Source organism: Canis lupus, chromosome 10 (assembly GCF_011100685.1).
Source record: "Canis lupus familiaris isolate Mischka breed German Shepherd chromosome 10, alternate assembly UU_Cfam_GSD_1.0, whole genome shotgun sequence".
NCBI classification, from domain to species: domain Eukaryota; kingdom Metazoa; phylum Chordata; class Mammalia; order Carnivora; family Canidae; genus Canis; species Canis lupus.
Window position 1 is genome coordinate 60,129,265 of NC_049231.1, and position 25,677 is coordinate 60,154,941.

General features: G+C 37.8%; 2 long non-coding RNA genes across 5 annotated transcripts in view; one reads left to right on the top strand and one right to left on the bottom strand.

The window, feature by feature from the left end:
* Window positions 1-25,677, bottom strand: part of LOC102154536 — a 151,118-nt gene that overhangs the window by 104,625 nt on the left and 20,816 nt on the right. For 2 of the 4 annotated variants that reach the window (XR_005366030.1, XR_005366031.1), the window contains exons 2-3: window positions 21,876-21,940; window positions 15,330-15,458 (exon numbers count right to left, since the gene is read on the bottom strand). This is a non-coding gene — a long non-coding RNA (uncharacterized LOC102154536). Of the gene's footprint in view, window positions 1-15,023; window positions 15,459-21,856; window positions 21,941-25,677 lie in introns of those variants that run through there. The other 2 variants (XR_005366029.1, XR_005366028.1) reach the window with 2 other exon arrangements.
* On the top strand, window positions 374-6,630 carry LOC119873688. The gene is made up of 3 exons (XR_005366035.1): window positions 374-507; window positions 614-715; window positions 6,541-6,630. It is a non-coding gene; the product is annotated as an uncharacterized LOC119873688 (long non-coding RNA).

Consider the following 25,677-nt stretch of genomic DNA (forward strand, 5'->3'; position numbering starts at 1 on the left):
CCTTCTAATTAGAATGTGACCTTTTCTAGATTTGTAATTTTTAGGAGAAAAATTGTTATTTGGAAATTGTGCTAAAAAATCCCCCCAAATATTGCTAAGAAACTGTCATAATCTCAACCAAAGACATGCCTTGAAGGCATGTGACTTCAGCTGGGAGCTAAAGTGAAAAGGACAGTAAGACAAAATATACAGAGCTAGTAACCTGGTCATAGTGGAATATAAGCTGGGTTCCTCAGGATGCAGATTCTGAGACAGTGTTTGGTGGATGGAATGTTTATAACAGAATGTCCTGGGGCTCAACACCAATGTAACGAGGACTAAGCAGAAGGGGAGTTCTAGCTCTGATACATACCTGATGTCTACTTAGGATGACCTAATAGAGAGCTCTAAAGGTAGGATGACCTTTCAGTGTTGGACCAGGATGTCTCCCAGTGATCAGTCATTGTGTATGCAGCTCTAAGAAAGGAAGGGGACTTAAGGCCACTGTTTGGGAGTTAGGAGATCCCTGTAAGTACTGAAAATTGAAGACAGCTGACAGCATACCTGGCAGCTATGACAATTTGCCTTTTAGTGAAGGATATCTGGATGGCATATCACAGTATTTACCATATAGGTCCGGTCATCTGTCCAACTGGAATCCCCAAATCCAGGTTAGCAGGATACCTATGGGATCCAATCCATTGTTTGAGAGGCCATGACATCAAGAATCTCTGGGGTGAGTCATATTAATAGCAAATTATCCAATTAACATCATTCCAGAATAATAGTAACTATACTGAAAGAGGGACTGTGAGTATAGAAGAGTCCAGGCACAGAGAACCAAGTCCAGGGCCCAAGCAGATAAGCTGAAGTTTGGGATGAAGCTTCAGCCCCAGTAAAGAAACCAAGCAACCAAGGAGCTGGAATACCTGGAAACTGAAGCAGAAGGCTAGTCATATAACCTGGACAAAGATCACAAGTTCTGGGGAAATAGGCTGCAGTCATCAGGAACATCTTAAGGCCCCTGATTTCGGCCGGGGGATGAGGGGGTGGGTGGGAGTGGCGGGGCGTGGCGAGAGTTAGGCTCCAAATCCCTATGGCTGTGTCAGGATTGGCTCAAATATTGCAGTCTTAGGGCCACTGAAGATTTGTATTACTGTTGATTGTGTGAGGCGAAATGGGCAGCAGCTAAGAGAAAAGAAATACCCATCATAATGTGCACAAATACAAACAGTGGAACTCCCTGCACTTTGAAGAAACAAGTTTTGGTTGTAGCAATATGCTTAGCAAAGTGGCCTTTCTGGGCACTTTTCAGAGGACTTGGAAAAGCCAAATAGCTTTCATCTCAAACTGAAGAAATCTGAGATTTGTGCCTTATTAAAGAGAAGTGACTATGGAGCAGGAAGGCAAAGGATTAAATTCCAACCTTAACATTTCTCCTTTTGGTTGGCGTACAACCCAAATTCCTCCATCTGGATTTTCAGGTCCTGCACCATTTCACTTCGCTGACTTGTGCTGCCTTATTCCCTGGGCAGCCCTGTATGTGTGCTCTGCAAACTGCCTTCTCCAAGACCTCTTTGTGGCTCCCTCAGCCCTCTGCCTCTCCTGTCCCACCCATCTCTTTAAGATGAAATCAGAACTCACCTTTTTGGAGGTGACATCTGCTCTCCTGTCATTGTATTGGCAAAATGGAATTGCTCTCAACTTATTTCCTGGATGCCAGTTTTATCTTTCCAGCTAGCCTCTTAAAGGAAAGGATCATGTCATAAGTTTCTTTTGTGCCTTTCGCAGAACTCAGGAAAGGGCTGGGCATCGGGTGGCCTCTGGGTGAACACTTAGAAATTAATCCACTGGGTTGGCCTGAGAAAGCCTATTTCAAATGATATCTCTTCAATTTATAGACATAGATTTGCTTTTAAAGATGTCCTCATAAGATCTCATGTTTTCTTAAATCTGATGGTAATGGAAATATCTCCTTTTAAACCTTTGAAAAAATGAATTCCTATCAGTATAAACCTCCTTCCTTTTTAAATGAATATGTGCTTATTGCAGTCAAGATTTTAGGTCTCTTTGGGAATTGACTTCTGTCTTATTCCAGTGGGGCAATGTCATCTGACATCTGAATCTCTCTTAGAGAAGCCTGCCTTGCCATATCTCCTAGGGTTATGACCCAAAGGTCACTAAGTGGTAGTATAGGGCAACATTAGTTATTCTCAGAATGTGTTTCTACAGTAAAATCTGAAGTTCAGGCTTAAGAAGGCATCTTTTGCTCATGACATCTTGTTTTATTTGTGTTATTTAATTGGAGATAGCCTTGTATTATTAAGGACTCCTTCTCTTGGACCAGATGCTATTTCTTTTCTTAAAGTTCAATTCCCCAAAACACCTATATTCTAATAATATCAACTCCCTTTTGTGAGACCTCAACAATACGAAGACTCATGTAGTAAAGCAAAAAAGGAGGATATGAAATGCCAGAGTTTTTTAGTTTTGTTTTGTTGAAATTTTAGATCGTAAATTTAGGGAATAAGAGGGTGACTTTGAAACAAAGGCTCGGAAGAAGTGGAATAAGAAGCCACATGAACATTTGGGGAAGAGCATTACAGGCAGAAGCAGAGGCAAGTGCGAATACCATGGGGCTAATGGCCAGATACGTTTGCCTACCACTTCTATTTGGTTGATTTTTAATTAAGAAAATCTCTTCAAATTCCAGTAATGGAAGACAAGCATAGGTAGTGAGGGAAGTATTGGATTGGAGTTTTCTATAGTTTTGGGTTCTTGTCTCACTTCTATTAGTTACCATTTGCTAAAAGCTCAGAGTGCCAGGCATTGTGATAAGACTTTTCTATGCATTGTCTCACTAAATACTCACCAGAGCCCTATTGCTTAGGTGCCGTTATTCTAAATGTGTATAAGTCTACATGAAACTTTAGGTTAAATAATTAAATAACTTGCCCAAAGTCCTACTGTCAGAAAGGAGAAGATCCGCTGTTCAATTGTATCAGATATACTGTGGCTTTTGATATCAATCTTATAGTCTTCCTTCTAAGACTAGTTAAAACCCTTAAATCCTTGGGACCTCCTGGGTGGCTCAGAAGGTCAAGTGTTCTACTCTTGATTTTGTCTCAGGTCATGATCTCAGGGTTGTGAGATTGAGCCCCGTGTTGGGCTCTGTGCTGAGCAAGGAGTCTGTTTCGGATTCTCTCTCTCCTTCTCCCTCTGGCCCTCTCCCACAACCCATGCACATGTTTGTGCTCATGTGTTCTCTCAATCTCTCTCTATCTCTATCTCTCAAACAAAATAAAACACCTTACATCCTTAATCACTGTGGCCAAGGGAGGACTTTTGATAAAGCACAGGAGCCTTCCATGGGGGGGTCTCCTTGTTTCAAGGCCTCTACTGCTTTTTTCCTACTTGCTTAAAGTGAGACTCGAAATATTAGGATTTTTGTTGTTGTTCTTCTTCTTCCCTTTATATTTCTTCTCCCCTTTCTCCTCCTCAGACCATCTGCATCTCCCCCTGCCCTATTGTGTCACTAACACTAATATCCTATGTGGACGCTTCCATGACTTTCTCCATGTTCATATAATCATATATAAACATATCTATTCCCTTTGCTTTACAAAATAGAATTGCAGTATGTGGACTCCTCTGTATGTTGTCACATGACATTGGGGAAAAAGATCCCTCCTATTCAGTTGATCTTCAGCCATTTCCCTGTTGAGGGCACTTTTGTTTGTTTCTAATTCTTTATGGTCTCAGTAAACACTTTGTCTTTTTTTTTTTTTAATTTTTATTTATTTATGATAGTCACAGAGAGAGAGAGAGGCAGAGACACAGGCAGAGGGAGAAGCAGGCTCCATACAGGGAGCCCGACATGGGATTCGATCCCAGGTCTCCAGGATCGCGCCCTGGGCCAAAGGCAGGCGCTAAACCGCTGCGCCACCCAGGGATCCCAGTAAACACTTTGGTTACCTACTGATGTTTTTATTTCTAAGATTCATTCCCAGAAATAGGATTCCTAGAACTAGGGTATGTAGTTTTAATTTTTATAGATCTGTCTGAATTATTGAAAAAGTTCTGGAACAATTCCCATTTACAGCTTTCACTGTTAAATGAAACCATTTTTCTGAATCCTCACCAGAAGTAGGTTTTACTTCTCTATGTACGATTTTCAAATCTGGTGGACATGAACTGTCTCGTGGAATTCACATTTTCCTGTCTGCCATGGGGGTTGGATGTATTTTATAAACTTAAGTTTTACTCTTTGGTGAAATGTCTGTTCAGATGCTTTGTACATCAGTTGGGTAGTATGCCTTTTTTTTTTTTAATTGAGGTGAAACTCATATAACCTAAAACTAACCATTTTTAAGTGAACAACTCGGTGGCATTTAGTACATTCCTAATGTTGTACAGGCCAACTTCTATCTAGTTCCAAAACATCTCTATTGCCCTCTCCAGACCCTATATCTATTAAGTGGTTATTCCTCATTTCTCCTTCTCCCTAGTCTCTGGCAGCCACCCATCTCATTTCTGTCAATATGGATTTACCTGTTCTGGATATTTCATGTGAATGGAATCACACAATATGTGACCTCTTGTGTCTGGCTTCCTTCTCATGGCATAATGTTTTCAAGGTTCATCAGTGTGGATGGTAGATCCCTTCGTTATCAATATGAAAAGCCATTTGTGGATTTAAGTCTTTTTTTAAAAATTTTTATTTATTTATGATAGTCACAGAGAGAGAGAGAGAGAGGCAGAGACATAGGCAGAGGGAGAAGCAGGGTCCATGCACCAGGGGCCCGACATGGGATTCGATCCTGGGTCTCCAGGATTGCTCCCTGGGCCAAAGGCAGGCGCTAAACCGCTGTGCCACCCAGGGATCCCTGGATTTAAGATTTTAAAACTTTTATGTCACCTGGATAGCAAAATCTTAACATATTATCTGCCAATGGATTTTGTTATAGAATCATTGGTCGTTCAAAAATTGTAAGTGTTACACACTTGGATATATCCAGCTTTTCTTTAATCTCTGGGTTGGAAATTCAGTCTCTAAAGTTTCTTCTAATATTTTTACTGGTTTAGGTTTACATTTAAATTTTTAATCAAACTGGAATTTTAGCATATGATTTTTTTAACTCAGAGGGATAGCTATTTGCCTTACTATTTTTTTAAATTATCCTTTCTTCACTAGATTGAAATTGTATCTTCCTGTATATTCAATTCCCACTATTAATTTTTTGTGCGTTTCTCTAGTATGTTCCACTGATCTCTCTGACTATTCCTATCTTGACACCATACTTTAAAAAAAAAAAATTGTTTATTTAATAGAGAGCAACAGAGAGGGAGTGAGGGGTGCTGGGAGGGGCAGAGGGAGAGGGGGAATCTTAAGCAGACTCCCCACTGAGCACGGAGCCCCACTCGGGGCTTGATTTCATGATCCTGATATGACCTGAGCTGAAATCAAGAGTCAGACACTTATGACCCACTGAGCCACCCAGGTGTCTCTGATACCATACTGTTTTGATTACAATAGTTTGTGTTTGTAATTTTCTTTCTCTGCCACATTTCCCCCCCTGGGTTTATATTAACATACCTAATTTTTTTATCATAGACAAGAAAAATTGTTTTTTATCAATTTTGAAACTTAAAAGCAATACATTTAGGAATTCATTCTGAAATAGATGATTAGATAATTTTCTCGTATTTCTGTTGCTGAATCTGTAAATTTTTAAATTTTATTTAAATTCAACTTGCCAACATATAGTATAACACCCAGTGCTTATCACATCACATGCTTTCCTTAATAAATCTGTAAATTTTAATCCTGATTAGCAAGAAAAGATTGCTACTTGACTGGGCTTCTTCTTAGGGAAAATACAGAGATAAGCCCCTCCCCATTAAGTCTCACATAAATCACTAGTGTTTCGTACTCGGATCCAGCACCACTGCATTTATCTGTGAGTGTGTCTGAAAGCGAGTACAGAGCGATGCATGAGCTTCCCTGGGAAAATCTATGTGTAATCTGCTTATTGGTTGCAGATTCCTTGCAGAGCCTGTCATTATGCATGACTTTTTGCTCCTTGATTACTAAAGACCACTGAACTCTTCATTCACAAAGCATTTGTGGGCAACCATTGTGTACCCATTACTGGGTAAGACCTAGAAAAGAAGACATTACTTGTTTCAGCTTTGAAAAACAAACATAATTTTTACTTCACTAAAAGAAGACACAATCTTTATCCTTGAAAAAAATCACAGCACAGTTGGGAAAATATAAATATTTATAATTATATCTAAATACATCTTCAAATCAACATTTATACACACATATACACACATATCCCAGTAATAACTTACATTTGTATAGCATAGCTCTTTATAGTTTGGAAAGTGTGTTCATGAAAATTGTTTTATTAGAATATCCCTACAATTATGAACAATATCCAGTATCTATTTGTATCCCTGATTTTACAGATGCTCAAAATAAGGTGTTTAGTCATGAGCAAGGGCTAGTTCCTTTCAGAGAAAATGGTTTCATTCCTGCTGTTCTTTATCCAGGTTTATCCTTTGGTGGAGCCATCCTTAACTCCCAGCACCAAAGCTATGGAATATTTTTTTCTCCCAGGCATAGAGCTATTCAACAGTTTGGTGGGTATTTATATTATGTAGTATAAACTGCTCTTAGAGCTGGAGATTCAGGAGAGAACAAAACCTCCATGGTACTTGCCTAACAAAGTTTATGTATATAATGTTTTGGGAGTGAGAGACATGTAGAGTAGGGGTGGCAGGGATAATAGACATATATAAATAAATAATTAGAATCGTGACCATCATACAGCAGACTGATATATGATGATACATATATTTTACGTGACCTAGGTGGATGCCAAAGCGAACTTTTGTAAGCAAGTGATTGTTAAGCTGAGTATTGGGGAAAAGCATTGAAAAAGAGGAAAAGTTGAGATGCCTGGGTGGCTCAGTGGTTGACTGTCTACCTTCCGCTCAGGGCATGATCTCAGAGTACCAGGACTGAGTCTCACATCAGGCTCCTTGCATAGAGCCTGCTTCTCCCTCTACCTGAGTCGCTGCCTCTCTCTGTGTCTCTCATGAATAAATAAATAAAATCTTAAAAAAGAAAAAGAGGGAAAGCCTGAAGGCAGGAGGGAGAATAGAACAGTGAAGGATCTGAAAAAAAGGTGAGAAAGGCTGGAATATGAATAGCAAAGTTGGATAGAAATAAACCCAGAGAGTGAGTTGAAGCAAGATTCTGCAAGACTTGTAGGTCCAAGTAAAGATTTTAGAAGTTATCCCCATAGCAGTGAGGACAGCTCCAGAGACACATGGTTAAACTGGAATACTCTGACTGGTTCAGAGTAGGGCATAAGAAGAGAGAGCAGTTAAAGGCTATTGATAAAAGCAAGGTGAGAAGTGGGGATCACTTGGACTGGGATATTGGTGGAGATGGAGAGAAGGGTACATATTGGAGAAGCATTAGGAAATAGGATTCACAGGTCTTGGTAAGTGATTCATGGTTGTAAGGATGTCAAGAGCATCTCCCAAACTTTAACTTCGGCTCAGGAGAAAGATTATGTGAACTTAAAATAACAGCTGAATCGAAGAGCCTTGAAAATTGCTTTGGTTCTTTCTTCACTGGTTCTTTCTTTTTTTCCTTTCCACAAAAGGAAAAAAAAAAAAAAAAACAAACGTGCCTTTGTAGGAGTTAGCGCACATTGACACACCAAACATTTGCTTTAAATAAAGAAGGCTACATACAGTTGTACAGAGCTGAAGTGAATATGATACACTAGTGATAATAAAACTGAGGTCTTGCCCTCCATAAAAGTTAAACTAATTATTATACACTTGCATGTTCACTTGTGTTATTTATTATTTTCTATTTAAAACCATTATTTTTATTGCAAAAGAGGCATAATTTTACTCTCAGCCTATAAAACTTACTATAACTTATCTGTATCTTCTAAGTACAGAGCCATTTTTGTGCCTCTAATAAGTGTAGTAATTTACATTGGTTAATGGTATAACTATGATAATTAGCATAATGTAGTTGTATTCTTAACCACTGCCTTATTACAACAATTTTAAATCTTGTTATTTTTTCCTGGTGGAATGGAGTTTATGATTACCCATGTTTTTTTTTTTTTTTTTTTTTTTTTTTTTTTTTTTAGCTATGTATAGAAAAACTTTTGCTTTCTTTATTTCACTTCTGGCTGAATCCAGTCAGCAGAATTTTACATGTGGTTTGGAGATTTTAATCACTGTTGAGTGAAATTGGATACCTTGTGCTTTTTTGCTCAATTCTAGATTTATTTAGGTTTTCTTCCTAGATCTTTTGCTTCCAGGCTAGTGTATGCAGTTTTTCATGGCCAAAAGGAAATTTAGTCATTTTTTCAAGTACATCATCATGATAGATGGTTGCAGAGAGGAAAGTTTGGTATTAATGATTACAATTCTGAATAAGAATTAAAGTGCACTCTATTATTTGGAATTATTGTAAAATTGAATGCTTTGTCTAAATAAATATTCATATACATATTCCATATAAAATTTATAGATAATTAATTTTCTGATAATCAGAGCAAACTTGCCTAAAACTGAAACCAAGTCCTTTTTTTTTTCAAGATGTATATTATTTATTCATGAGAAACACAGAGACAGAGGCAGAGACACAGACAGAGGGAGAAGCAGGCTCCCTGTGGGGAGCCCAATACAGGACTTGATCCCAGGACCCTGGGATCATGCCCTAGCCAAAGGCAGACACTCAACCACTGAGCCACCCAAGATCCCCGAAACCAAGTTTAATCATATGTTGGCCTTTGAGGAGTCAAAGGTGCCTCAGGATTTTCCAAGGCATGACTGGCACACATGAGCAGTTGCTTGCCATCAGTTCCATTATGCTTACTCCAGAAAGCTGCAAAAGTTCTGAGTAATAGAACAGTCTGGGTATTCCAAACGATCTTCACTATCTAATTTACAAGGTCTGGGAAACTTCTCAACTTTTCAATTTATATTTATTTATTTATTTATTTATTTATTTATTTATTTATTTATTTATTTTTAAAGATTTTATTCACTTATGGGGGGAGGGGCAGAGAGGAAGATGGACAAGCAGACTCTGCACTCAGTGTGGATCCTGTTGCAGGATCATGAGATCATGATCTGAGCCAAAACCAAGAGTCAGACACTTAATTAACTGAGCCACCCAACTGCCCTTCAACTTTTTTAGTAAAGCATATTCTAAAGGCATAAAATAAAGTGTTAGGACTTGAGGGGCCAGGCCTAAGAGGTAAAATAGATAGTTAAAATAATTAAAATGCAAAATTTTACATTTTAATTTTATTTAAAATTTGAATAATCTGGATCCTAACTCTTAAGAACCATTAAGTAAGTGGATTTGTTTTTCAGCACTGGCCTCTCCCTCCTTACTGTTGAGGTTGTTCAACTCAATCTCATCATCTGCCTGCTACCCTAGGCCACTAATGATTAGAAGACCTTTCAAGGTTGCAAATTTTTAAAAAAATATTAAATTTTGCTTACTTTACTATACCCAAGTTAACCCAAAAACGTATTAATTGAGTATCTTGAATATATCCCAATATTTCTAATAAAATACCTGGAGTATTTCCATATAATGTCATAATAATATGTCCTTTATTTAATTTGGGGAAGTTGGTAAAAGAAACAAACCAGAGCAAAACACATTGTTTCAACAACCTATGAAATTCAGAAAATAAGGATACATGTGTTTTTTTCTTTTTAACCCAGAAGCAATTATGTTCCTCTTCTTTTGACTCATGAAACTCAACCTACAATGTGTATTACAGAGGACAATAGTAAGGATACTTGCAGTATTACTCTATTGGTGCAAAGTGTGTCAATCTGTGTCACTTCTTAAAGACCTTTTTTAATGGAATGAGATTTTACATAGATCAAATAATTGCAGCCATTTTCTTCCTTGTTTATCTCCCTGAAGTTGCTTAATGAAAGGTCAATACAAGTACTATTAACAGCAAGAAATGAGGACACGTGTATGAAACACCTTTGTAAACTGTAAACTGCTCACAGATACGTAATGATAAGAGAATGATAACAGTGGGTATTTGGAATAAGGCTGACACTTGAATAGTCCCTAAGCAATGACTGGGAACCAGGGAGCAGCTTTCCTGGAGGAAACTTAGTACCTTAGCTTCTGCATTAATTTGAATCTGCTCATCTGCTCTGCTGAGATCTTGCACGTTGTTTGGCCCATTTCACTCTCTAATGACAGGTATGGTGCATTTTGATGGAGAACTTGCCAAACATGTCAGATTTCAGGCCAACAAGTAGCCAGCCAATGCTGTCTCTGAGACATCCTTTCTACACGTTGATTGTGTTTGTTTTGCCTACAAGGGCCAACTCCAGGCTGATTTCTTTCAGTAAATCTATTCCTCACTATTCTGACACGAAGAGCCATTGCTTTTAACTACTTAATATTTGAATTCTTATTCTGACAACAAATTTATTAACAATGATGTGACACCTCTCCTTTTGCCTTCTGGAATCCTTACTTAAAACCACATATTTTCAGGTACATTTGATGTGTGTGTGTGCTTTATATTCCCTTTCATGGCATAAAACTGTAGTAAATAGTATGGTTTTGAGGTCCAAAACCATGATCTTATATCTCTTCAGATGCTTCACATTGCTCAGGACTCATGAAAATACATGATTAGTTCAGTTTTCGTTGATGTGATTTTCATGTCCAAAAAGACATTTATAAAACCGCTTGTGCTTAGAAAATATGTTTGATTTGCTCTGTTTTGTTTTTGCAAAAGAGGCTTACTTTTCATAAAAAGGGCTGCGTGTGCTATGGGTGAAGGAAAGATACAAAAGCGATTTTTCTGTAGTTCTACCTTTAGTTGATTTTCAGTTAGACTGAGGACACTTCACATGGATGGGCTTCATAGGGTCCTTAAACTCCCTGAAATTATGTGAATAATATTGTGTTTGAGGGGGCTTTTTGCCCCTGGGGGGAAGAGTACAGTATTAACATCTATATAAACTACTCAATATTAAAAAAATCACAAATTTATGAATTAGGTGTTCACTTTATAAAATGATTAGGTACGATTTTATTTAATGAGCTCTCTTCCACATTTGAAATTATTCCATTTACCTGTCACTTTTCAGAAACACGTGTTATTTGCTCTACACCAACTACACTGGGAATTCTACACTTTGTAGTGCAATAAATAATCCCATAAATGTACTGCATCTTTCCAGGAGACAGACATAATTTGGAAATGTGAGTCTCACAGCAGTGAAGGTGTTTCTTGATTTGTTTGTTATGTTTTGATTCTGTATGAGACCTGACAACACTGGACTCACAATTGGTGGCTGAATAAAATCTATGTGTGGATTGAATACCCCTGTTCATGTATTAGTCACATGAATGATTTTTCTAAAACCCAAGCCTGCAAGGTCTTTGAACGCCCTCCCACAGCAATCATGTTTTCCACCCCATCTCACCCATGATCACACTCCAGACCAGTGGTTCTCAAACTGTGACCCCAGACCAGGAGATGCAGCATCAGCTGGGACTTACTAGAAATGCAAATTTGGGGGCTAGGCCCCAAACCTATTGAAACAGAAACTCTGAGTTTAAAGTCAATAAATCTTTTATCAAGGCTTCCAGGTGACTCTGAGAGCCGCTGGCCTAGACCTTGCCAATATCAATAGCTCGATCTGTTCTATCATCTCAATTTCAAGCTTCTGACTCTCCAATCTCCATTTTTATCTTTCCAGCTCTCCCCTTCTAGTATCTCAACTTCCCCCTAGGATCTGTCAATCATTTTTACTTTTTTTTCATCATCACCCAGTGTCTTTGTTATCCCTATCCTAATTAGATTCAGTTGTTCATGATTAGACATTGTCGCATGTTTCCTCTCTTGTCATCTTAACCTAGACAAATGCAACCCTTCACTCTCTACCCTCACGGCTGATTGGAGGAAAGCTCACAACATTACTGGCCATCTTTACCACTACCTAAACTGTGCCTTTATTGCAACCTGGAAATCATAGTACATTTCCCCAGTCTAGTCACTTTCATATTCTTTTAGAAGAATATTTTCAGATTCTGCCTTTTATGTGGATCTCACTATGGATAAACTGCCCTTCCCAAGGCCAGCTCCTACACCGCATTTCATCTCCTCTCCCTATTCAAGGAGATTATTCCAGCAATTCTCCTTTCTCTCTCCTGCACCATTTTTTGCTCCTGATGACTCCCATAAGCAAAGTTAACGTGCTATTGTATCATGTGTCATTAAAAATATTCTTTTACCTGCAAATGCCTTTGCTCCCTACTACCCCATTTCTTTATTTTAGTAGGAATAACCCTAGAAAAAATATGTCTCTAATCATTTTCTCCCAGCATTCTCTCTTGAATCTATTCCAATCAGGCTTTGGTTTCCATTGTTTCACCAAAATAATTCTTGTCAAAGTCAGGTAGCAGCTCCGTGTTGCACTTTGGAGGCTGTAGCCATCTTGATTCATCCCACCCACCCCATTCTCTCAGTCTATATCTAATCTATAAACAAGAACTGTCAACTCTAGCTCCAGTTTACACCCTGAATATGACTGCTTCTCCCCACCTTACTTCTGCCTACCTGGCCCAAGCCACTGTCACTTCTTGCCTGGATTGTTGTAAAGACTTCCTCATATGCCTCCCAGCTTCTGCCCTTCTCTCTGCCCTCTTAGATGCTGGTCTCAACCTAATGACCAGGATAAAATGTAAGTTTCATGTTACTTCCCTGCTCAAAGCCCTCCAAAAGCTTTCAATTCTATTAAAGTAAAACAAAATTCCTTATTGTGGCCACATGGCCCTGCATTACCTTACTACCTTCAAGCCCCATCTCTACCTTGCTGATCTCACCATCTTCTACTCTCTCCTGCTTGCCAACCCTGCTCCAGCCACAATGGCGCCCATGCTGGTTCTCAACGACTAAATCCAATTCTGCGTCAGGATTTTGTTTCTGTTGTACCCCATGCTTTGAATGCTCTTTCCAGAGATAACCACATTTTCTTGTTCCCTTGCTTCCTTAAGGTCCTTTCCTTCTCCATCTACCCTATTTAAAAGAATAATATCTCACATCAACTTGGTTTCTCCTTGAACCTGGCTTCATTGTCCTTCCTGTGACACCATCATTTGACTTATAATTTGCCTGAGATATGGCCACTTGTGTCCTACAAAAACTGCCAGTGCATAGAGTTCAGGCTAACTCATACTTCTTATTTGTAAGCTCTATGATAGAAGAGACTTTTTCTGTTTTGTTCACTCTTATTGACCAGCTCATACATCTTGGATATGCTTGATCCATAATAAATTCTCAATAAATACTTATAGGATAAAATTCATGAAGGCATCAGCAATACTTATGAGGTAGCTATTCATGTTTTAATCCACGTATCCAATCTTTTCTGTTTTATCTCCCTGTATAAAAATGAGTCACCATCTTTTTCAACCAGTAACTAAATTAATATGCAATTAGATGAGTCAGAAGAACAGAGTAACTATTTGAAAGAGGTATGTAATATTAATTCAAATCTAATATATTAATTTAATCCATATAATCTAATATAAATATTTGCAAACATGTATTTTATATAATGTTTATTTCACTAAATATATTTTATTTTTACTAAGACCACTAATATAAATTCTGATTTTTATGTCCTGAGCAGACTTCATCTGAAAGTGGATGAGAGGCCTATGGAAGGCCAAAGAAAGCTAGGATAAGATTAAACTGTTGCTTCAAATTGACAAAGTGATATTTCTCCCCAAATAAATATTGACTAAATTTGACAGGAAAGGTTTGGGATCATGAAAATTATGAGTATGGGGGGGAAACACTTTCTCCTAATTTTGCAGTTAAGTATATGCTTTGAAAACTGAGGCTGGTTGGAAAGAACCTAAAAAGCCTTTGGCACTGATGTTCAGCCACAAAACTGAAGTCTTAGACTATGCACGGAGGCATATTCTCACAGGTTATAATTGTAGGAAGGTATATAAAGATGTGATGAAGAATACTCAAATGTAATCTGAGGAAAAATAATTGGGAATCACATCTTTTTAAACTATAAAAATTGTGACATCTTGTAAGGTAGTTAAAATTGCTACATCCATTCTTTGAACAAGTTAACTGAGGCTAAGGAGAAATCAGTACATTTCCAGAGCACAGCACACATTGGGCGAAAGATCCGGGATGAACGCCCAAAAGTCCCATCTTCCTGTCTCATACTTTTGTATTCAAAATATTGCAATCTGTTACCTAGAGGATGATTAGTGTGTAAAACTGAGTGCTTTAATTTTACTGCAGGAAAAAGTAATGTAGAAAGAGCATAGGCTGTGATGGAGACAAAATTTGTCTAAACAAAGATATCTTTGGTTAATTAGTAAAATGGCAAAGACGTTTATGAAAAACAAGACAGGCACATAAATCTCTTTCATAAGTGTTAAATATTTCAATATTCACTCATATGAAAATCTTTTAATGTAATTCTCATATATTTGTAGAAATGATTAACACTATGTTGGAAACATAATTTTTCCTTGCCGCTGAGCTAACATTACTTTTTATCATTATATCTTTGAATACCATATTACTTATCTGACCTAGAACATTTCACATAAAAGAAAAGCTAAGTTAGCAAGAGAACAGTTCAGCTCATAAAAAGATGTGATATCTATGAAAACAGATATGATTAAAACAGTGTGTGCTGTTTAAGTGAGTTAGGAGCCATCATGGACAGCTCTAGGAAGAAGTCTCCCCATCACACATAGGCAGTTAGGAAAGCAAATAGGACTCTGGGGTGCATTAAAAGAGGGAGAAAATAATATGGAAATATTAAGCTGATGTTATATCAAATAATGATACACTTTCATCTAGAATACCGAGTCTAATTTCAGTCAATGCACCTTAAGATGTGTCAAGCAGAGAATGAAAATATTTGTAGGAATGGAGAAAATTGAGCAAGTTGGGGATGAATTCAAGGAAAGATAATTTATTTCTAAAAAATAAATTTTGTTAAATGAGAAGTCATTTGTTTTCACAAACAGCACAATAAAGGACATTTTTGGTAATTGGATAATTGATGCTTATGTTGAAATAAGTGGCAGCAATAAATAAATCTCAACAATAAAGGAAAATCCAGAGTATTATCTGAAAAGTGGAATGAATGATGCTTAGGGCCAGTAGTCTGGGATTAGAGAAGGATTGCTGATTACAAAGAACTAAAGGGGAACATCAATAGTAGGAACAGAACTTCTATGCTGGGGGCCTTACTGTACATACCTTTGCCCCAGTCAACATGTAACATCAGTTGTAGGTTTGCACCCTTCTGCGGTGACACAAAAACATAAAATGAGGTCTTTTCTCTGTCTTCCTAATTAACAAAATTAGTTGCATGTGCGTTTCCTCAGCCTAGGAAAAGAACATTAAAAAACATGAGTAAATTTGGGAAAACTAGAAAGAAGAAAGAAATTCTTTCTGTGACCAACCAAAACTGATCACAGTTCATATTTTGATGTATTTTCTTCCAATTTTTTTTTATCTACATGCAGTGCTTTATTTTATACAGTTGTAATCAAAGCATGGCTACTAGTATTTTCCATTTAATTTCATCTTGCCAAAACACATCCTCCATTATTATAAGCTCTCAGTGATCATTTGATACCATAATATTGCACCAATAGATGTACCACAATTTATGCAATCATTTCTGTAATACTGATGATCCTGATATTGACAATTTTGTACTCTGAGTACCAGTCAAGTGATTAATGAATAGGAAATGTTTTATAAAATGATGAACTTAATGATCATGCAAGTTGTAAGAAATAATAGCTCTCACTAGTGATTTTTCCATCTACGTTTATTTCCAGTTACGTGCATTCACATCACCTTAGCATTTGTCCTCTAGAGTATAAACATCCATTGGGTTTGTATGATATTTCCATTAGTCTGGTTTCATATGCAACTGGGCACTTAGTTCATCATTTCTGAGAGCTACTAACAGGGCTTATCATTCAAATAGTGGTCATGGCCAACTCTAAAGGCAAATACTGGAAGGACAGAGAAATTATGCCAAAGGAATTCTAGGCTTGGAGAATGTAGATTAAATGAAAGGTTTTTTTTCACTACAAAGGATACTTTGTCCCTGTATTACCTAGAACTAAAAATAGCTAGAGCTCACTATTGTGAACCCTGGGGCTTCCTCTAAGAAAAGAGATGGCATCATTTTCTTTTTCCTTTAATATAGTTGGTCATTTTATGACATGTTTGATTTATGGAGTTTAACTTGGTATATAAATTTTATGTCATTTATCCTCATGTGCTTGTTAAGATGATTAACACTGTCTTCATTTCACAGTGAAGAAATAGGGTTTATGGTTGGAAGAATAAGAGGGAACTAGGATTATATTCTAAACCCTTTACTATGAGGCTCATTTATAGTCTTTACAATGGTGTTAATTTTAATAATCCAAGTGACAATAATGAGGTAAACCTAATCTCCATGGGCCACTGGATGGAATCTGAGATGTCCTTAATTTATTTTCTGCTTGTTCAAATAGGAAACAATTCAACCCATAAGTCTATAGCTAATTTTAACTCTCTTCCAAAATATGAAGCGTGCACCGTTACTAGAAATTGGATTTATATATAATCTGGAGGTGTATATATCTGGCCAGATCAGTGCAGATTGTTTTCTTGAATCTCTAACTACTTTCAATTAAGTTATTTATTAACACTCTTCCCTTTAACCATCCATAGTCCTGGTCTTCCCAAAATGCAAATGATTCTCTGCCTTTTCCACAGGTTACTGTTAGGCTCAAAGATTCTTTGTTCTGTTTTTCAAATCCATAAGGAAATTAGCAAAGACCAAAATTTGGGGAATTTGGAAAACCAAGCTTGTTTCAAAGGTGGAGTTAATGTCCTCTGAAAGTATATTATTTCAATACCAAACAGGAATAATCAGGGAAGAAAGAAAGAGAGATGGAAATAGAGGGGAAATACAGTAGCCAAATGATAGAATCTAAACATTTTAGAGCTTTCAGTGGAGCCTTCTTTCTTCTTTCTTCTCTTATGAAATGTCTTTGAAAAGGATTTGGGGCCTTGATTGCATGTTTAGGACGTCAGAGGACTAAGCAGGGGTAGGGGAAATTCAGGGCCCTATTCTGTCTTTGCTGAATACTGTAGCTTTTTTTCCCTACCCCCCACTGCTAATTATAATGTTTGGAAAGATTGGGGTGGGAGGAAAGGGTGTTTTTTTTTTTCTTTTTCCCTTTATTTTTCGTCTTGGAGAATGCTTTTCTTTCAAAGATATTGAGTTTGGAGAAGATCTTTAAACGAAGGGGTACTAGACATAAGAGTCTTTTTAAGTTCTTCTTATCCCAACATTTGAAAAGGCATTTTATTCATAAAGCTTACACTTTTTTTTTTCAAAGGAGCCATTTAATTCATTATGGAGTAGTATGAAGCTGTTGAGAGAGATATAGCAGCTTGATTCATTTGAAATCACAGGACAAATAGACTTTAAAAAGCAAATGCATCCATTTTGACACTAATTATGTGTCTTTTGCACATGCGGTATCTCATGTCACAAATTGCTCTCATTTGCTTCACACTGCAGAATGTCTCTGAAATAAGATGAGTGGAAATGCCTTAACCAGGTGGATGTGGAACAGGTCGGGGGAATTTGGTGGGGGAGGGGTGGGTTGAGGAAGAAAAAATGAAGATGTCTTAGAAGTCATTAGAATTCATGGGGAGGGACCCCCGGGTGGCTCAGCGATTGAGTGTCTGACTTTGGCTCAGGGTGTGATCCTGGAGTCCCGGGATTGAGTCCCACATTGGGCTCCCTGCATGGAGCCTGCTTCTTCCTCTGCCTGTGTCTCTGCCTCTCTCTCTCTCTCTCTCTCTTTCTCTCTCTGTGTGTGTGTGTCTCATGAATAAATAAATAAAATCTTTAAAAAAAAAAGAATTCATTGGGAATTCATTCTACATGATGTTGGCCTGCCATGATGAAGCAAAACATATGGCTTTTCAAGTATTATACATTCTCCTTATAATCATCACAACAACCTAACAGAGCTCACTATATACGAGGCGTTCTGCTAAGATTATTTTATTTATACATATTGTCTTTGAACCTTCAGAATAGCTTATGATTATATTCCCAATTTACAGAGGAGGAAACGGAGGAGGTTGAATCATTTATCGAAGGTATCTCTAATCTGTGTGTGTTTCCCCGACACCACCGAGTCATTAATTCTGACACTAGCTGGTAATAACCTCAGCAGATCCCACTGCTTTAGGGCTCAGTCCTACAAGACTGCCTTCCCTCCCCACTTCAGATGCCTGTCACCTGTGCTTCTGACCTCCTGGCTATGGATCAGGCGTTTCCATGACCATCTCCTTGGGTTTGATTAATTTGCTAGAGCAGCTCACAGAACTCAGAGAAACATTTTACTTACTAGATTATCAGTTCATTATAAAAAGGTATAACTCAGGAACAGATGCACAGGGCAAGATGTGCGAGAAGAGGGCAGAGGCCCCATGCCCTCCCAAGGTGAGCAACTCTCTTGGCACCTCCACCTATCCACAGACCTGAAAGCACTCATCAAATTTTGTTGCTCAAGAGTTTTTATAGAGTTTCTTCTGCAGCCCCTGCTCTTCCCTCCCCTTTCCCAGAGGTCCCTGGATGGTGCTATAGAAGTTCCAACTTCCTAAATACTTGGTCTTTCTGGTGACCAGCCCCATCCTGAGGCTACTCAGCCACGCCCCCTTTCCACACACACACTAAAGCGCACGCGCGCGCGCGCGGGCACACACACACACACACACATCCACACACTAAAGTTGCCTCAGAAGCATAAGATCAAAAGGGTTTTTTTTGTAAATGATTTAAAAAAAAAAAAAGCACCACTCCTATTGCTCTGGAAATTCCAAGAGTATAAGGAGCTTTGTGCCAGGAACTGGGGACAAAGACCAAATATATTACCTGCTATACCACAGTATCATAACTAATGTGTGGGATACTGAAGCCCAGACAGACAGTCTGCTTCTAGAGCCCCCCAAGAGTTCTCTGGCCACCTTTGTATCTGGACCCTTGTCCTGCATTCTGCCCCCCCCACCCCCCACTCTTTGGGTTGCTGTTCCTGAATTCTGTAGAATGCTTTATGACAAACAGAAAGTTTACTGAAGTCTACAGAATTAACCTGAGTTTGGCATCTTGCAATACACTCTTGGATCTATTTAGCACAGGAGGAGAGCTTTATAAATGATGCAAGAGTTTCTTTGAGTTCTTTATAGAACAATTCAGATAGAGCTAAAAACAACCAAGAGGAGAGAGAAGTACACATTCATTTTCCCTGAATATGAACAAAAACAAAAGCATTTGCTACATGGTGTGAATTGGAGGAATCTTATATTATTGAGCTGGTGCTTGTTGCCTGATAATGGAAAAGATTAGCGTCACTTTTCTGTAACTAAGCCTGTAATGGTGTCACAGCCTATTTGATGCCAATTGGTGTTCCTGGGGTCCTTGGTATAAAGCAACCTTTGCAAATGAGTAGTCAAAATGGTTAGAATAAGGAATAAAACCAGAGAGTAAAAAATGAATAGCTAATTCAACACTTAATTTCTTTTAATTTTGAGAGTCTTACATATGTGCTGCAACTATTAATGGGTGGGATGCTGATGATAGGGGAAGAGTTTTAAACTGTAAATTTATTTTCACCTGAGCTGCAGAACTCAAACCTGGCATGCCTTACACGTAGTGTAGTTTGACAGTTCATTTGAAATAAATGTGCCGATAACCCTTAAAAGTGGTAATAAAATACTCTTTGCTCTACTGTACAGATGATTAATACCACTAAAGTAATTAAATTCCATTAGGCTGAGGTTCACATACCCAAGGAATTGGTGCCAGGATTTAGCCGTTCTCTAGTGAGGACAAAAGACTAATGCCTTTTAAAGCCGTGTTTCACCAGGAAAATCCCAGGGAAGTCTATATTAACTTAGGACATCTGCTTGTTGTGATTGTTTGAGGTATTGATGCATTGGATCATTAGCAGGGTAGCGTGAACTAGTGTTTTCCTGTTGACAAGGATCTCTCACCAGGAGCTGCTAGCTTTCTGCAAGGGGAGAGAGAAAGCAAAGCAGGGCAGCCAAGTTGAGTCCTGTGAATGGCTTTGACTTACAGAATTATTGCTAACTGTATAGTCTCTGATGGTAGGAAACAGCATTTTGCCCCCAGCCATTTTTCCCAAGATCAAAGCCAAAGTAACTCTGTCTCCTGCTGTTTTGTAGCTGTAGATTCTTAAAGACTGGCATTATTGTCATCGATGAACAGTTTGCCCCCTTTCAGATGGCGGCAGTAATGACCCACGGGGGAGGCAGTGGTTAGGCAGTGCTGACAATGTGACCAGGTGCTGCAGCATAAGCGTTTCATTAAATATTGAAGCAATGGTTTTCAGTTACAGTGGCAAAAAGGGAATTTGGTCTATGTCCAAATATGTGGCTATTTTTTTTCCTTCAACCTCTTCTAATCACATTATTTTTTGCATGACCTTTCTGCTGGAAATTAGCTGCCGTCCTGAAAAGCATTGTGTGTAATATATCTAAGGTAATTCTGTATTCCACCTAACATGCTAGTAATCATTCTTAATGTATGGATGATTTATTTACCATTTTTTCTTAAAATATGCAAACCATAGACAATAAACCTTATGATTATTTCAGTTTTCAGAGGTACCAAATGGAAGAATCCTGAATTTTCAAGGGGAGGATAGTTTGCAGACACTGAGAACAGGATTCAAGCACAGTTAAGAGTCAGTTTTTTTATGTGCATCATGTGAGAAACGGTTTTAGAGTCTCACCATCCTGTTTCCATTTGGAGACCACGTTAAACTTGTCTGTATAATTTGTGAAATGAATTCACAAGAGAAAAACTCTGGTCATTTTGAGAGGGATGTAGCTGCCACTTTATTAGAGTAGGATCTTTTCCTCCACTTACTGTATGTGTGTGGGGTAACTAACAAGCTGTAACCACGACCCGGCCTTGGGTCTGGGGACAACCTGCCATGTGATTTCCTGATCCTCTGATTCCAGAATCCTCTAAGAGAATGCTCTGATTCTTCACCCAAAGAAACAGGACAGACCTTTCTAGATCATAATCAAACACTACAGAAAACTCACTGCAAACTTCTGGAGGAAAACATAGCTCCTGCCAAAGGCTATGAAAGGTGAATGCAACCCAAATGCACCACAAAACAAAACAAAATAAACTAAACAGAAGCTCCCTCTAGGAAAGAACACATGTTTTAAATATTTTCTACCAATATTATGTATTATCGTTTATTCCTACCTTGGAAATCCCACTTAGTGATAAATAGCTATTTTAGACTTTCACATTTTCTGAAAAATCCAGTAGAGTTTCCGCATGTTAATTGCAGTTTGCTAGATTTCCATATTTAAATCAGCTTCCTCTCCTCACTCAACAAAACTCTGGCACTTCCCTACCAAATATAAATATGGTTTGGTTTAAGATCACCATTCATCTGAGAGACAAAATAAACTTTTATCAAAAGCTACAAAATAAACTTTGTGGCTATTCTGTACTAATGCACTGGATTTGCCCATGAGATCACCAGCTCTATGTAATAATCCTCATAAAATAAGTTTCTACTACTAATTTTAATTCTTTTTTGTTTTGTTTGTATGCACTTAGGAAGAACTGGATTAACATGCCATCATAACCAAACTTTTAAAAAAAATTTTATGTATTTATTTTTTTTAGTTGGTATAGCAATATATTCAACCTCTTAATCTTTCTCTTACTCTCTTGTTTCATCTTTATTCCTTTGCTCTTCTTTCTTAACTTCATCCATGTTAAATGGGTATACCTGTAAGGAAAAAAAAACATATTGGAAAATGACTATTAACCAAACAGGATTTTGTGTTATGACCCAGCATTTGTAAGATAAAACAATTTTTTAAAGAGATACAAGAAAAATTTCAATCATTGAAGTTTATTGTTATCATTTCCTTTTGATTGTGCTGTTTGGAACACTTCAGGAAATGACTGACTTCTTTTTATTGACGAATACTAAAAAATATAGAGGTTTATATAGCATAGAAAAAAATGGAAGGCTCTGTAGATGGAAGCAAATAAAGAAAAGAAAACAGGAGAGAGACTGGTCTTAAGATGGAAATGCTGTAACAAGTTTGTTTAAACCTATCCGTGCTTAGTTGATGATATTATCACCTCGCTGGTACTTTCATGGTGAAAATTGTCTATAGTCCAGAGCCTGTTTTTAGAGATGACAACGGGGCAAAATTCTAGGGTTGTACAGTGAATACAAAAATGAATACAAATGTGTCTCTTGCCAGAACCATTGCTTATAAACACTATAGGTAAAATAGTTTCTAAAAACTGTTCATGATATTCCTCAAAAGAATATATTTATTTTCAAGCACTAGGTATGATATTTTCTCTCCTTTAAGAGTTTGCACAAGCAGTGGTGACATCTTCAAAGTTCAGTCTGGTGGGATAGAAATATTTTTCAAGAAGTCAGTAGGCATTGAAAACTGTTTCTTTCTTTTTTTATTATACCGTGAACATTCTGTTTTGACATAATTCCCTCTTCATTTTTCATGACAATTTGCATGCACCATTTAAATTACTCCCCATTATTCAACTGTATTCTTTGGACTTCTTTGAAACACATACATACTAAGGATAGATTAATGCCAGAAAGCACGTCCAAAATATTACTTGCAAGCTTAACATGTGACCAAAAAGGAACTGTTTTGGTGGCTGGAGGAAAGACTGAGATCCAGTTAGGTGGGAAAGGGTAGGGATTTTTTTCTTGACTAACAACTAAATATTCGTTGTTTAGAATAAGATTTCATTTTAATAATAATAAAGAGTTTTTCTCTTTTTCTTTTTTAAGCTCTCATGATGAAATGAATGTTTTAACTTTCACATTCTTTCATGGGGTTCCTAATTTTATGATATATAGCCTTAAAGTCTCTAAAATGATTAGGAGAAATTCCTCAATTTCAGAATATTCTGCATATGGTGAAGTGATTTAGTACTATAAATCAACAAACATTTATTAAGTACGGGCATGTATTCCAGGAAATACTTTGTTTCAAGCATCTAAGGTCTGATCATATACATATATTTTATATTTTTAAATTTTTTAAAAAATTATTTTAGTAATCTCTGCACCCAACATGGGGCTCCAACCCATGACCCTGAGATCAAGAGTCACATGCTCTTCCGACTGAGCCTGTCAGGTCTCCCTTGGCCTTATGCATTTAATTTATAGAAACAGACTCTTAGGTGGTGCTTTCCTTAAGAATCATTTATGTTCTTTTATTTTTTTTTTAAGATTTTATTTATTCAAGAGAGAGGCAGAGACACAGGCAGAGGGAGAAGCAGGCTCCATGCAGGGAGCCTGACGTGGGACTCGATCCCGGGTCCCCAGGATCACGCCCTGGGCCGAAGGCGGCACTAAACCACTGGGCCACTGGGGTTGCCCCATATATGTTCTTTTAAAGGTAAAGTTATGGCTAAGCCTGTATTTGGCAGAATACAGGCATCCTGTGAAACACAAGACAGGATTTCTATGCTAAAATGGAAAGCTGATACTTTTCCCACTTCATTTACCTTAAATTAATCTTCTAAGAAAAATATTTCCATTTTGACGTTTCTCTCAGGACTACCCCCCTTTTGAGATGCTGACTTACTTTTTAGGCTTTTGAGCAATGTGGCATTGCCAGAGAAAGCCAGAATTTGACCAGCATGGGGACATTGTAAGGCATACTCAGCAAAACTTAGGGTACTAGGTCATTAAAAATGGGGAACTTCAAAGGATCCAGGAGAGTACAAGTAGAAGGTAGGTATTATGGACTACATATTTGTGTCCTCCCCACATTCATAGGTCAAGACCTAACCCCCAGTGGGATGGTATTAGGAAGCAGGATCTTTGAGAGGTAATTCAGTCATGTAGGTGGGAGTGCTCATGGTGGGATAGGGTCCTTATAAGAAGCAACAGGAGAGAGCTTGCCTTCTCCCTTCCTCTCTTTCTCTCTCCCTTTCCCTCTACCTCTTTGTCTGTCTGTCTCTACCATTGAGGACAAATCAAGAAGATGACCATCTGTGGACCCAAAAGAGGGCTCTCAGCAGAACTCAATCTGGCTGGCACTCTCATCCAGAACTGTGAGATGTTCTCTCAGCCTCTAGAACTTTGAGAAAAAAAATTCAGTGGAGACATGAGCATTGAAAGTTCTGGAGCTATATGTAGTGGAGCCCCCATGAGAATACAGTGAAGGAAAGAGGGAGGGAGCAGCAAGAAACATTTGCTAAAGGGAACAATTTTTTCCCTCCAGTTTTGGGGGATAAGTTGTGGGAACGATCTAGCAAAAGCAAAGGAAAAATTCAGAAATGAGTTAATGGAAGCATGTACAGGTTCCCTGAGGAGAGGCTTTTGTTTTTCCTTTCTTTAGAGCTGTCATTTAACTGAATGTTAAGGAGTGATGGACATGCTGATGTCCTGCAACGTGAAGGGTCTAAAATTGGCCTGGAAAGCAATCTAGAGCTTTCTCTTTATGTTTTGTCTTCTTCTGGGGCATCTTTAATCATTACGGTGTCAGAGGAGTCTCAAAGGGGAGGCGCCTGATAGATTTAAGACCTAAGCATTATTCCCAGTATGCCACATCTACCATCATATTTAACACTCAAAATCATGCCAGGTAGCTTACTTCCAGTCAGTGGAACTTTGGATTTGTAAGTGAAACACTCAGTTATGACTCCTCATGAGTCACCAAAATGTCTGCTGCATGTAGGATTTTTTATTACACTGAGAAAAGAGTCTAAATTTCCCTATGAGGCTAATATGCAGGGGTAGATTCTAGACAGTGAATGCACCTGGCTAATCTTATAACATCCCCACCTTCACATGTCTTTGTTTTCTCATCAAGGAAAAGTTTTTGTAATTTAAATGATTTTGTTTACTTTTGTGTGTGTGTGTGTGTGTGTGTGTGTGAAATTCCTAGAGAAAGTCAGGGGCTGGTTGTAGACACGATGAAGTTTAGTAAAATGATGTCTCTTAGAAGTTCTGGGTACATTTAAGAATAGAATGCTGCATTTGGCTGGAGTTCAAACCTGTAACTGAAGAATCCGCTATATGTATTGAAAAAGCAGAAGAAAAAGTGACTCATGAAGCTGTTTCAAATAGTCAAAAGTTGTTCTTTAAATAAAAGAGGAAACTTGTAAAAATTACAGATGGTAGAACTTTTTTTAATAGCTTCATAAATGACTTAAAACTTGTACTTATAAGATCATTAGGGGTTTTAGGGAGTTGCTAATTTTTTTCACTTACATTATTGCATTTCATAAGGGAAATTATATACTGTTGTGGTATTTGGAAAGCTAAGGATTTGAGAAAAATTCTGGTTGTAGTCCTTATAATTGTCCATATATAATCTATTATTAGCCTCATTTATAAATGGGGTAGCTAAGTCATAAAAATGTTAAAACAAATAAACCAAGGGCACACACATAACAAAGGGGAGTGGAGATAAACCTGAATTTGTCTGAGTCAAATGCCTTTCCCACATCAAAATTTTTAGA